General features: G+C 45.4%; 1 long non-coding RNA gene across 1 annotated transcript in view; it reads left to right on the forward strand.

Annotated features, from left to right (window-relative positions):
- LOC135113872 (uncharacterized) overlaps positions 1 to 8,759 on the forward strand; it is a 30,788-nt gene extending 22,029 nt beyond the window's left edge. The window contains exons 9-12 of the long non-coding RNA XR_010275096.1: positions 1,272 to 1,471; positions 2,675 to 2,791; positions 7,114 to 7,313; positions 8,551 to 8,759. This is a non-coding gene — a long non-coding RNA (uncharacterized LOC135113872). The remainder of the gene's footprint in view (positions 1 to 1,271; positions 1,472 to 2,674; positions 2,792 to 7,113; positions 7,314 to 8,550) is intronic.
- The last annotated feature ends 2,559 nt before the right edge of the window (positions 8,760 to 11,318 follow it).

Genomic DNA, 11,318 nt, shown 5'->3' on the forward strand with positions numbered 1-11,318 from the left:
GGTTGAATGGCTAACTGACTGACTGACTGACTGACTGACTGACTGACTGACTGACTGACTGACTGACTAACTGAGTGACTGATTGATTGGCTGGTTGGTTGAATGGCTAGCTGGCTGGTTGAATGGCTGACTGACTGACTGACTGACTGACTGACTGACTGACTGACTGACTGACTGACTGACTAACTGACTAGCTGAGTGACTGATTGATTGGCTGGTTGGTTGAATGGCTAGCTGGCTGGTTGAATGGCTGACTGACTGACTGACTGACTGACTGACTGACTGACTGACTGACTGACTGACTAGCTGAGTGACTGATTGATTGGCTAGTTGGTTGAATGGCTAGCTGGCTGGTTGAATGGCTGACTGACTGGCTGACTGACTGACTGACTGACTGACTGACTGACTGACTGACTGACTGACTGACTAGCTGAGTGACTGATTGATTGGCTGGTTGGTTGAATGGCTAGCTGGCTGGTTGAATGGCTGACTGACTGACTGACTGACTGACTGACTGACTGACTGACTGACTGACTGAGGCAGAGAGACAGGTAGGTGTTGGCAGGGTTGGTTTGGTTTGGAGTGTTGAGGTTTTATGATATTGTAGAGACAGAGAGGTTCAAAGCTTAATTAGACTTGTATCTTTGAGCCATGAGTCAGTAGAGAGGGAGAAAGAGGCAGACAGGCAGAGAGACAGGAAAAACAGGGAGGAAGAAAAGCTATTTGCACTGTACCTATAGGTCAGTATGGTGTAGAGTTGTATACTTGAATCAAGAGTAAATATAGACGCAGATACGAAGGCGGGCAAGCTGAGAGAGAGGGAAAGAAATTGTCTGAATGAAAGGGAGGAGTCAGGCCTGCAGAAGGGGAGCTTTTGGTATTGTTTACTGATTAGTGTGATAAAGTGTTGTGTTGTGTTGTGAGGTGCAGAGAAAGAGAGAGAGGCTTGTGTGGTGATATTTCATGTTGATGTACAGCAATATGAAATAGTTCTCAGGAGAGAGAGAAAGAGATAGAAATTAGTGACACACACACACACACACACACACACACACACACAGTAATACTCTATAGAAACCTATTTCTTTCCTAATTTGTCTATCTCCATCTTGTTTTTCATTGTAAGTCATTAATGTTTATCTTGTATTGTCTTGGCATTATTAAAACATGAGGTATATTATTATTAGTGGTTGTAGTTTTGTATCACAACATTAACTTATATTAGTTTTGCCTGAAAATCTCTCGTTTTCTAACATTCTCCCATCCTGCAGGCCTGAGTCCAGACCGAGACCCAGAGAAATGTAAACAAACGCACCAGTCAGACTTGATATAGGAGTGAATTTGTTGCTTTTTAAAGCGGCAGTCGGTCTGTACATGTGTGAGGTGGCGAGGGGTGTCGCCAGGGGGCGGCTAGTAGCGTCTGCCACCAGGGAAATATGTAAAAACATAAAAAAGACGCCTCTCAAGAAAGGTAAGGCCGGTTGCAGCTTTTATTTTTTCTTTATTTCTTTCCATCAGGTTAGGTTTATATTAATTCAGTTAGGTTTGGTTAAGTCTCTCTCTCTCTCTCTCTCTCTCTCTCTCTCTCTCTCTCTCTCTCTCTCTCTCTCTCTCTCTCTCTCTCTCTCTCTCTCTCTCTCTCTCTCTCTCTCTCTCTCTGTGTGGTGCTAATGGTGCAGGAAGGCCTTGTCTACCTGCACCATAAGCCACTATACCATGCGTCACTGTACATTTAAACTGTACCCCAAAAACTTAACCTAACTGGCCCTCACTTAAAAAAAAATATATCGTTTTTTTTTCGTGTTCTTAATATTTCAGTGCTACAATACCACATCACTGTACCCTATGATGCTAATGGTGCAGGAAGGCCTTGTCTACCTTCACCATAAGCGACTGTACCATGCGTCACTGTACCTTAAAACTGTACCACAAAAACAACCTAACTGGCCCTCACCTGAAAAAAAATATCTTTTTTTTTTTGTGTTTGCTTAATATTTCAGTGCTACAGTACGACAGCACTGTACTCTATGGTGCTAATGGTGCAGGAAGGCCTTGTCTACCTTCACCATAAGCCACTGTACCATGTGTCACTGTACCTTAAATCTGTACCACAAAAACAACCTAACTGGCCCTCACCTGAAAAAAAATCTCTTTTTTTTTTAACCTAACCTAACCTAACCTAACCTTACCTAACCTAACCTAACCTAACCTAACCTGACCTGACCTGACCTAACCTAACCTAACCTGACCTAACCTAACCTAACCTAACCTAACCTGACCTGACCTAACCTAACCTAACCTAACCTAACCTAACCTAACCTAACCTAACCTATCCTAACCTAACCGAGACATTAAAAATTAGTCACAAGGCAAAAAGACGATTCAAAGTGACTGACATACCAAGCAATTAATTAGTGAAATCAGTCTTTGTTGACTACTCCAAAGCCTTTCAGTTTGTCGACCTCAGTATACTGTTAGGAAAAAGTGCATTATTAAGACATTATTAGTGGTTGTATCACGGTATTTTATAATAGACTTATAACTAGTTTCCCCTGAAAATCTTTCGTTTTCTATCATTCTTTCATTCTACACGCCTGAGCCCTGACAGAGACCCAGAGAAATGTAAACAGGCACGAGTCAGACTTGATATAGGGCTGAATTTGTTGCTTTTCAGAGAGGGGCAGTCGGTCTGTACATGCGTGAGGTGGCGAGAGGCGTGTCCAGGGGGCGGCTAGTAGCGTGTGCCACCGTGGAAATATGTACAGACATAAAGAAGACGCCCTCAAGAAAGGTAAGGCCGGTTCCAGCTTTTATTTTTATTTATTTATTTCCATCCCGGCCTGGGACCCCCCCTTTCCCGAGTCCTGAGGTGTTGGGGGACGGCCCGGGGGTGCTGTGTGCCCGTGAGTGTACCAGGTGCTCAAGCTTATACAAAACAAGGAAAGTTTGAAGCATTTTTAGAGGGGCAGTCGGTCTGTACATGCGTGTACATTAATTTTGAGGTGTTCCTTGTCATCCCCTGTCACTCCTGCCTGCCTCTGTCACCTCTACCAATCCCTGTCAAGCTCTGCCAAGCCCTTTGTCACCTCTCAAGTAATGAGGTGGCTTGAGATGTGAGATTTTAAACAGAAGCCTTTGCTGTCACCCCTGCCAAGCCCTACCAAACCCTGTCAGCCCCCACCAAGGCCCTCTCAAGCCACCACTCAACCCCCTACCGAGACCTATCAGCTCTATAATCTGAAAAAAGTGCAGTGTCTTAGGAGGGATTGATTAAGTAAACAGTGACTTATGGCCAAAATGGAACTATATGGAGATTAAGTAGAGATTAGAATAGAAGCTGAAATTGAGCAGGATAGTTACAATCACAGACTTCCAACTTGCTACTCCTTGGTGTGAAAGAATCTGCAGGAAATTAAGTACATGGCAACTCCTGTTAGTCCCTCATGTGTTCTTGAAAGCAGACTGACAGATTCAGTGTGTGACATGCTGACGTGGGGGAAGGCTGTCTGGTGGCTGCTCTATGCTGTAGCTAACAAAATGGTTGTGTTTCAAGTGTTGTCATGCCTGGAAAGTCTACAGGTCATCATTACTAGTATAAATGTGTACTACAATGGTGAAATTTAGTGAAAAAATGTGCTGTTTATGTATTGGCAGGGAAAGATTTGTGCTCATCAAGACAATGATAAAAAAAATTTTTATATTATTATTATTATTACTATTTTTTTTCTTTTACTTGTTTTGCTGTAAGATGAGACTACAATAACTGCCCCTTGATGCCCTATAAGGTACCGCCAAGCACCAAGGGGCGGCCACCACGGTGCACAGTGAAGCACGTCCCAGCATCCCTGTCACCATCTTTTCCCTGCCAATAATTATGCATTACATTTCCCAACTAATTTCATTCTAGTGCAACATTTCTACTACTAATGGTGACCTGTACACTTCCCAGCATGACCAGTACAGCACTTCAAACAAACACAGCCTTTTCTTAGCCACAGCAAGGTGCAGCCACGACAGACAGCCTTCCCTAAGTCAGCATGTCACACTGCATCCATAACACTGAGCTTCCAGGAACACATCTGGGGGACTGATACAAGTTGCTGTGTAGGTCATTTGTCCCAGCAGACTCTTTCACACCAAGCAGGCATGAGGTGGTAGTCTGTGCAGTGCGTCAGTGCTTGGAATTTTGAACCGGTCTTGCTGCATCTATGGCCCAGAGACCAAACACAGACCAAACAGAGGGCTAGCTGAACCTAACACAAACCAAACAGACGCCCACCAGAACCATACACAGGCCCACAGAACTAACTGACTGGCTGGCCGGCTGACTCGCTGGCTGAGTGACTGACTGACTGACTGACTGACTGGCTGGCTGGCTGGCTTGCTGGCTGGCTTACTAACTGACTGACTGACTGACTGGCTGGCTGAGTGACTGATTGACTGGCTGGTTAGCTAGTTGGGTGGCTAGCTGGTTGGTTGAATGGCTGACTGACTGACTGACTGACTGACTGACTGACTGACTAGCTGAGTGACTGATTGATTGGCTGGTTGGTTGAATGCCTAGCTGGCTGGTTGAATGGCTGACTGACTGACTGACTGACTGACTGACTGACTGACTGACTGACTGACTAACTGACTGACTGACTAGCTGAGTGACTGATTGATTGGCTGGTTTGTCGAATGGCTAGCTGGCTGGTTGAATGGCTAACTGACTGACTGACTGACTGACTGACTGACTGACTGACTGACTGACTGACTAACTGAGTGACTGATTGATTGGCTGGTTGGTTGAATGGCTAGCTGGCTGGTTAAATGGCTGACTGACTGACTGACTGACTGACTTACTGACTGACTGACTGACTAACTGACTAGCTGAGTGACTGATTGATTGGCTGGTTGGTTGAATGGCTGACTGACTGACTGACTGACTGACTGACTGACTGACTGACTGACTGACTAGCTGAGTGACTGATTGATTGGCTAGTTGGTTGAATGGCTAGCTGGCTGGTTGAATGGCTGACTGACTGGCTGACTGACTGACTAACTGACTGACTGACTGACTGACTGACTGACTGACTGACTAGCTGAGTGACTGATTGATTGGCTGGTTGGTTGAATGCCTAGCTGGCTGGTTGAATGGCTGACTGACTGACTGACTGACTGACTGACTGACTGACTGACTGACTGACTGACTGACTGACTGACTAGCTGAGTGACTGATTGATTGGCTGGTTGGTTGAATGGCTAGCTGGCTGGTTGAATGGCTAACTGACTGACTGACTGACTGACTGACTGACTGACTGACTGACTGACTGACTAACTGAGTGACTGATTGATTGGCTGGTTGGTTGAATGGCTAGCTGGCTGGTTGAATGGCTGACTGACTGACTGACTGACTGACTGACTGACTGACTGACTGACTGACTGACTAACTGACTAGCTGAGTGACTGATTGATTGGCTGGTTGGTTGAATGGCTAGCTGGCTGGTTGAATGGCTGACTGACTGACTGACTGACTGACTGACTGACTGACTGACTGACTGACTGACTGACTGATTGATTGGCTAGTTGGTTGAATGGCTAGCTGGCTGGTTGAATGGCTGACTGACTGGCTGACTGACTGACTGACTGACTGACTGACTGACTGACTGACTGACTGACTAGCTGAGTGACTGATTGATTGGCTGGTTGGTTGAATGCCTAGCTGGCTGGTTGAATGGCTGACTGACTGACTGACTGACTGACTGACTGACTGACTGACTGACTGACTGACTGACTAGCTGAGTGACTGATTTATTGGCTGGTTGGTTGAATGGCTAGCTGGCTGGTTGAATGGCTAACTGACTGACTGACTGACTGACTGACTGACTGACTGACTGACTGACTGACTGACTGACTGACTGACTGACTAACTGAGTGACTGATTGATTGGCTGGTTGGTTGAATGGCTAGCTGGCTGGTTGAATGGCTGACTGACTGACTGACTGACTGACTGACTGACTGACTGACTGACTGACTGACTGACTGACTAACTGACTAGCTGAGTGACTGATTGATTGGCTGGTTGGTTGAATGGCTAGCTGGCTGGTTGAATGGCTGACTGACTGACTGACTGACTGACTGACTGACTGACTGACTGACTGACTGACTAGCTGAGTGACTGATTGATTGGCTAGTTGGTTGAATGGCTAGCTGGCTGGTTGAATGGCTGACTGACTGGCTGACTGACTGACTGACTGACTGACTGACTGACTGACTGACTGACTGACTGACTAGCTGAGTGACTGATTGATTGGCTGGTTGGTTGAATGGCTAGCTGGCTGGTTGAATGGCTGACTGACTGACTGACTGACTGACTGACTGACTGACTGACTGACTGAGGCAGAGAGACAGGTAGGTGTTGGCATGGTTGGTTTGGTTTGGAGTGTTGAGGTTTTATGATATTGTAGAGACAGAGAGGTTCAAAGCTTAATTAGACTTGTATCTTTGAGCCATGAGTCAGTAGAGAGGGAGAAAGAGGCAGACAGGCAGAGAGACAGGAAAAACAGGGAGGAAGAAAAGCTATTTGCACTGTACCTATAGGTCAGTATGGTGTAGAGTTGTATACTTGAATCAAGAGTAAATATAGACGCAGATACGAAGGCGGGCAAGCTGAGAGAGAGGGAAAGAAAGGGTCTGAATGAAAGGGAGGAGTCAGGCCTGCAGAAGGGGAGCTTTTGGTATTGTTTACTGATTAGTGTGATAAAGTGTTGTGTTGTGTTGTGAGGTGCAGAGAAAGAGAGAGAGGCTTGTGTGGTGATATTTCATGTTGATGTACAGCAATATGAAATAGTTCTCAGGAGAGAGAGAAAGAGATAGAAATTAGTGACACACACACACACACACACACACACACACACACAGTAATACTCTATAGAAACCTATTTCTTTCCTAATTTGTCTATCTCCATCTTGTTTTTCATTGTAAGTCATTAATGTTTATCTTGTATTGTCTTGGCATTATTAAAACATGAGGTATATTATTATTAGTGGTTGTAGTTTTGTATCACAACATTAACTTATATTAGTTTTGCCTGAAAATCTCTCGTTTTCTAACATTCTCCCATCCTGCAGGCCTGAGTCCAGACCGAGACCCAGAGAAATGTAAACAAACGCACCAGTCAGACTTGATATAGGAGTGAATTTGTTGCTTTTTAAAGCGGCAGTCGGTCTGTACATGTGTGAGGTGGCGAGGGGTGTCGCCAGGGGGCGGCTAGTAGCGTCTGCCACCAGGGAAATATGTAAAAACATAAAAAAGACGCTTCTCAAGAAAGGTAAGGCCGGTTGCAGCTTTTATTTTTTCTTTATTTCTTTCCATCAGGTTAGGTTTATATTAATTCAGTTAGTTAGGTTTGGTTAAGTCTCTCTCTCTCTCTCTCTCTCTCTCTCTCTCTCTCTCTCTCTCTCTCTCTCTCTCTCTCTCTCTCTCTCTCTCTCTCTCTCTTCTCTCTCTCTCTCTCTCTCTCTCTCTCTCTCTCTCTCTCTCTCTCTGTGTGGTGCTAATGGTGCAGGAAGGCCTTGTCTACCTGCACCATAAGCCACTATACCATGCGTCACTGTACATTTAAACTGTACCCTAAAAACTTAACCTAACTGGCCCTCACTTAAAAAAAAATATATCGTTTTTTTTTCGTGTTCTTAATATTTCAGTGCTACAATACCACATCACTGTACCCTATGATGCTAATGGTGCAGGAAGGCCTTGTCTACCTTCACCATAAGCGACTGTACCATGCGTCACTGTACCTTAAAACTGTACCACAAAAACAACCTAACTGGCCCTCACCTGAAAAAAAATATCTTTTTTTTTTTGTGTTTGCTTAATATTTCAGTGCTACAGTACCACAGCACTGTACTCTATGGTGCTAATGGTGCAGGAAGGCCTTGTCTACCTTCACCATAAGCCACTGTACCATGTGTCACTGTACCTTAAATCTGTACCACAAAAACAACCTAACTGGCCCTCACCTGAAAAAAAATCTCTTTTTTTTTTAACCTAACCTAACCTAACCTAACCTTACCTAACCTAACCTAACCTAACCTAACCTGACCTGACCTGACCTAACCTAACCTAACCTAACCTAACCTGACCTAACCTAACCTAACCTAACCTAACCTGACCTGACCTAACCTAACCTAACCTAACCTAACCTAACCTAACCTAACCTATCCTAACCTAACCGAGACATTAAAAATTAGTCACAAGGCAAAAAGACGATTCAAAGTGACTGACATACCAAGCAATTAATTAGTGAAATCAGTCTTTGTTGACTACTCCAAAGCCTTTCAGTTTGTCGACCTCAGTATACTGTTAGGAAAAAGTGCATTATTAAGACATTATTAGTGGTTGTATCACGGTATTTTATAATAGACTTATAACTAGTTTCCCCTGAAAATCTTTCGTTTTCTATCATTCTTTCATTCTACACGCCTGAGCCCTGACAGAGACCCAGAGAAATGTAAACAGGCACGAGTCAGACTTGATATAGGGCTGAATTTGTTGCTTTTCAGAGAGGGGCAGTCGGTCTGTACATGCGTGAGGTGGCGAGAGGCGTGTCCAGGGGGCGGCTAGTAGCGTGTGCCACCGTGGAAATATGTACAGACATAAAGAAGACGCCCTCAAGAAAGGTAAGGCCGGTTCCAGCTTTTATTTTTATTTATTTATTTCCATCCCGGCCTGGGACCCCCCCTTTCCCGAGTCCTGAGGTGTTGGGGGACGGCCCGGGGGTGCTGTGTGCCCGTGAGTGTACCAGGTGCTCAAGCTTATACAAAACAAGGAAAGTTTGAAGCATTTTTAGAGGGGCAGTCAGTCTGTACATGCGTGTACATTAATTTTGAGGTGTTCCTTGTCATCCCCTGTCACTCCTGCCTGCCTCTGTCACCTCTACCAATCCCTGTCAAGCTCTGCCAAGCCCTTTGTCACCTCTCAAGTAATGAGGTGGCTTGAGATGTGAGATTTTAAACAGAAGCCTTTGCTGTCACCCCTGCCAAGCCCTACCAAACCCTGTCAGCCCCCACCAAGGCCCTCTCAAGCCACCACTCAACCCCCTACCGAGACCTATCAGCTCTATAATCTGAAAAAAGTGCAGTGTCTTAGGAGGGATTGATTAAGTAAACAGTGACTTATGGCCAAAATGGAACTATATGGAGATTAAGTAGAGATTAGAATAGAAGCTGAAATTGAGCAGGATAGTTACAATCACAGACTTCCAACTTGCTACTCCTTGGTGTGAAAGAATCTGCAGGAAATTAAGTACATGGCAACTCCTGTTAGTCCCTCATGTGTTCTTGAAAGCAGACTGACAGATTCAGTGTGTGACATGCTGACGTGGGGGAAGGCTGTCTGGTGGCTGCTCTATGCTGTAGCTAACAAAATGGTTGTGTTTCAAGTGTTGTCATGCCTGGAAAGTCTACAGGTCATCATTACTAGTATAAATGTGTACTACAATGGTGAAATTTAGTGAAAAAATGTGCTGTTTATGTATTGGCAGGGAAAGATTTGTGCTCATCAAGACAATGATAAAAAAAATTTTTATATTATTATTATTATTACTATTTTTTTTCTTTTACTTGTTTTGCTGTAAGATGAGACTACAATAACTGCCCCTTGATGCCCTATAAGGTACCGCCAAGCACCAAGGGGCGGCCACCACGGTGCACAGTGAAGCACGTCCCAGCATCCCTGTCACCATCTTTTCCCTGCCAATAATTATGCATTACATTTCCCAACTAATTTCATTCTAGTGCAACATTTCTACTACTAATGGTGACCTGTACACTTCCCAGCATGACCAGTACAGCACTTCAAACAAACACAGCCTTTTCTTAGCCACAGCAAGGTGCAGCCACGACAGACAGCCTTCCCTAAGTCAGCATGTCACACTGCATCCATAACACTGAGCTTCCAGGAACACATCTGGGGGACTGATACAAGTTGCTGTGTAGGTCATTTGTCCCAGCAGACTCTTTCACACCAAGCAGGCATGAGGTGGTAGTCTGTGCAGTGCGTCAGTGCTTGGAATTTTGAACCGGTCTTGCTGCATCTATGGCCCAGAGACCAAACACAGACCAAACAGAGGGCTAGCTGAACCTAACACAAACCAAACAGACGCCCACCAGAACCATACACAGGCCCACAGAACTAACTGACTGGCTGGCCGGCTGACTCGCTGGCTGAGTGACTGACTGACTGACTGACTGACTGGCTGGCTGGCTGGCTTGCTGGCTGGCTTACTAACTGACTGACTGACTGACTGGCTGGCTGAGTGACTGATTGACTGGCTGGTTAGCTAGTTGGGTGGCTAGCTGGTTGGTTGAATGGCTGACTGACTGACTGACTGACTGACTGACTGACTGACTAGCTGAGTGACTGATTGATTGGGTGGTTGGTTGAATGCCTAGCTGGCTGGTTGAATGGCTGACTGACTGACTGACTGACTGACTGACTGACTGACTGACTGACTGACTAACTGACTGACTGACTAGCTGAGTGACTGATTGATTGGCTGGTTTGTCGAATGGCTAGCTGGCTGGTTGAATGGCTAACTGACTGACTGACTGACTGACTGACTGACTGACTGACTGACTGACTGACTAACTGAGTGACTGATTGATTGGCTGGTTGGTTGAATGGCTAGCTGGCTGGTTAAATGGCTGACTGACTGACTGACTGACTGACTTACTGACTGACTGACTGACTAACTGACTAGCTGAGTGACTGATTGATTGGCTGGTTGGTTGAATGGCTGACTGACTGACTGACTGACTGACTGACTGACTGACTGACTGACTGACTAGCTGAGTGACTGATTGATTGGCTAGTTGGTTGAATGGCTAGCTGGCTGGTTGAATGGCTGACTGACTGGCTGACTGACTGACTAACTGACTGACTGACTGACTGACTGACTGACTGACTGACTAGCTGAGTGACTGATTGATTGGCTGGTTGGTTGAATGCCTAGCTGGCTGGTTGAATGGCTGACTGACTGACTGACTGACTGACTGACTGACTGACTGACTGACTGACTGACTGACTGACTGACTAGCTGAGTGACTGATTGATTGGCTGGTTGGTTGAATGGCTAGCTGGCTGGTTGAATGGCTAACTGACTGACTGACTGACTGACTGACTGACTGACTGACTGACTGACTGACTAACTGAGTGACTGATTGATTGGCTGGTTGGTTGAATGGCTAGCTGGCTGGTTGAATGGCTGACTGACTGACTGACTGACTGACTGACTGACTGACTGACTGACTGACTGACTAACTGACTAGCT

This window comes from Scylla paramamosain, chromosome 26 (assembly GCF_035594125.1).
Source record: "Scylla paramamosain isolate STU-SP2022 chromosome 26, ASM3559412v1, whole genome shotgun sequence".
Lineage (NCBI taxonomy): Eukaryota > Metazoa > Arthropoda > Malacostraca > Decapoda > Portunidae > Scylla > Scylla paramamosain.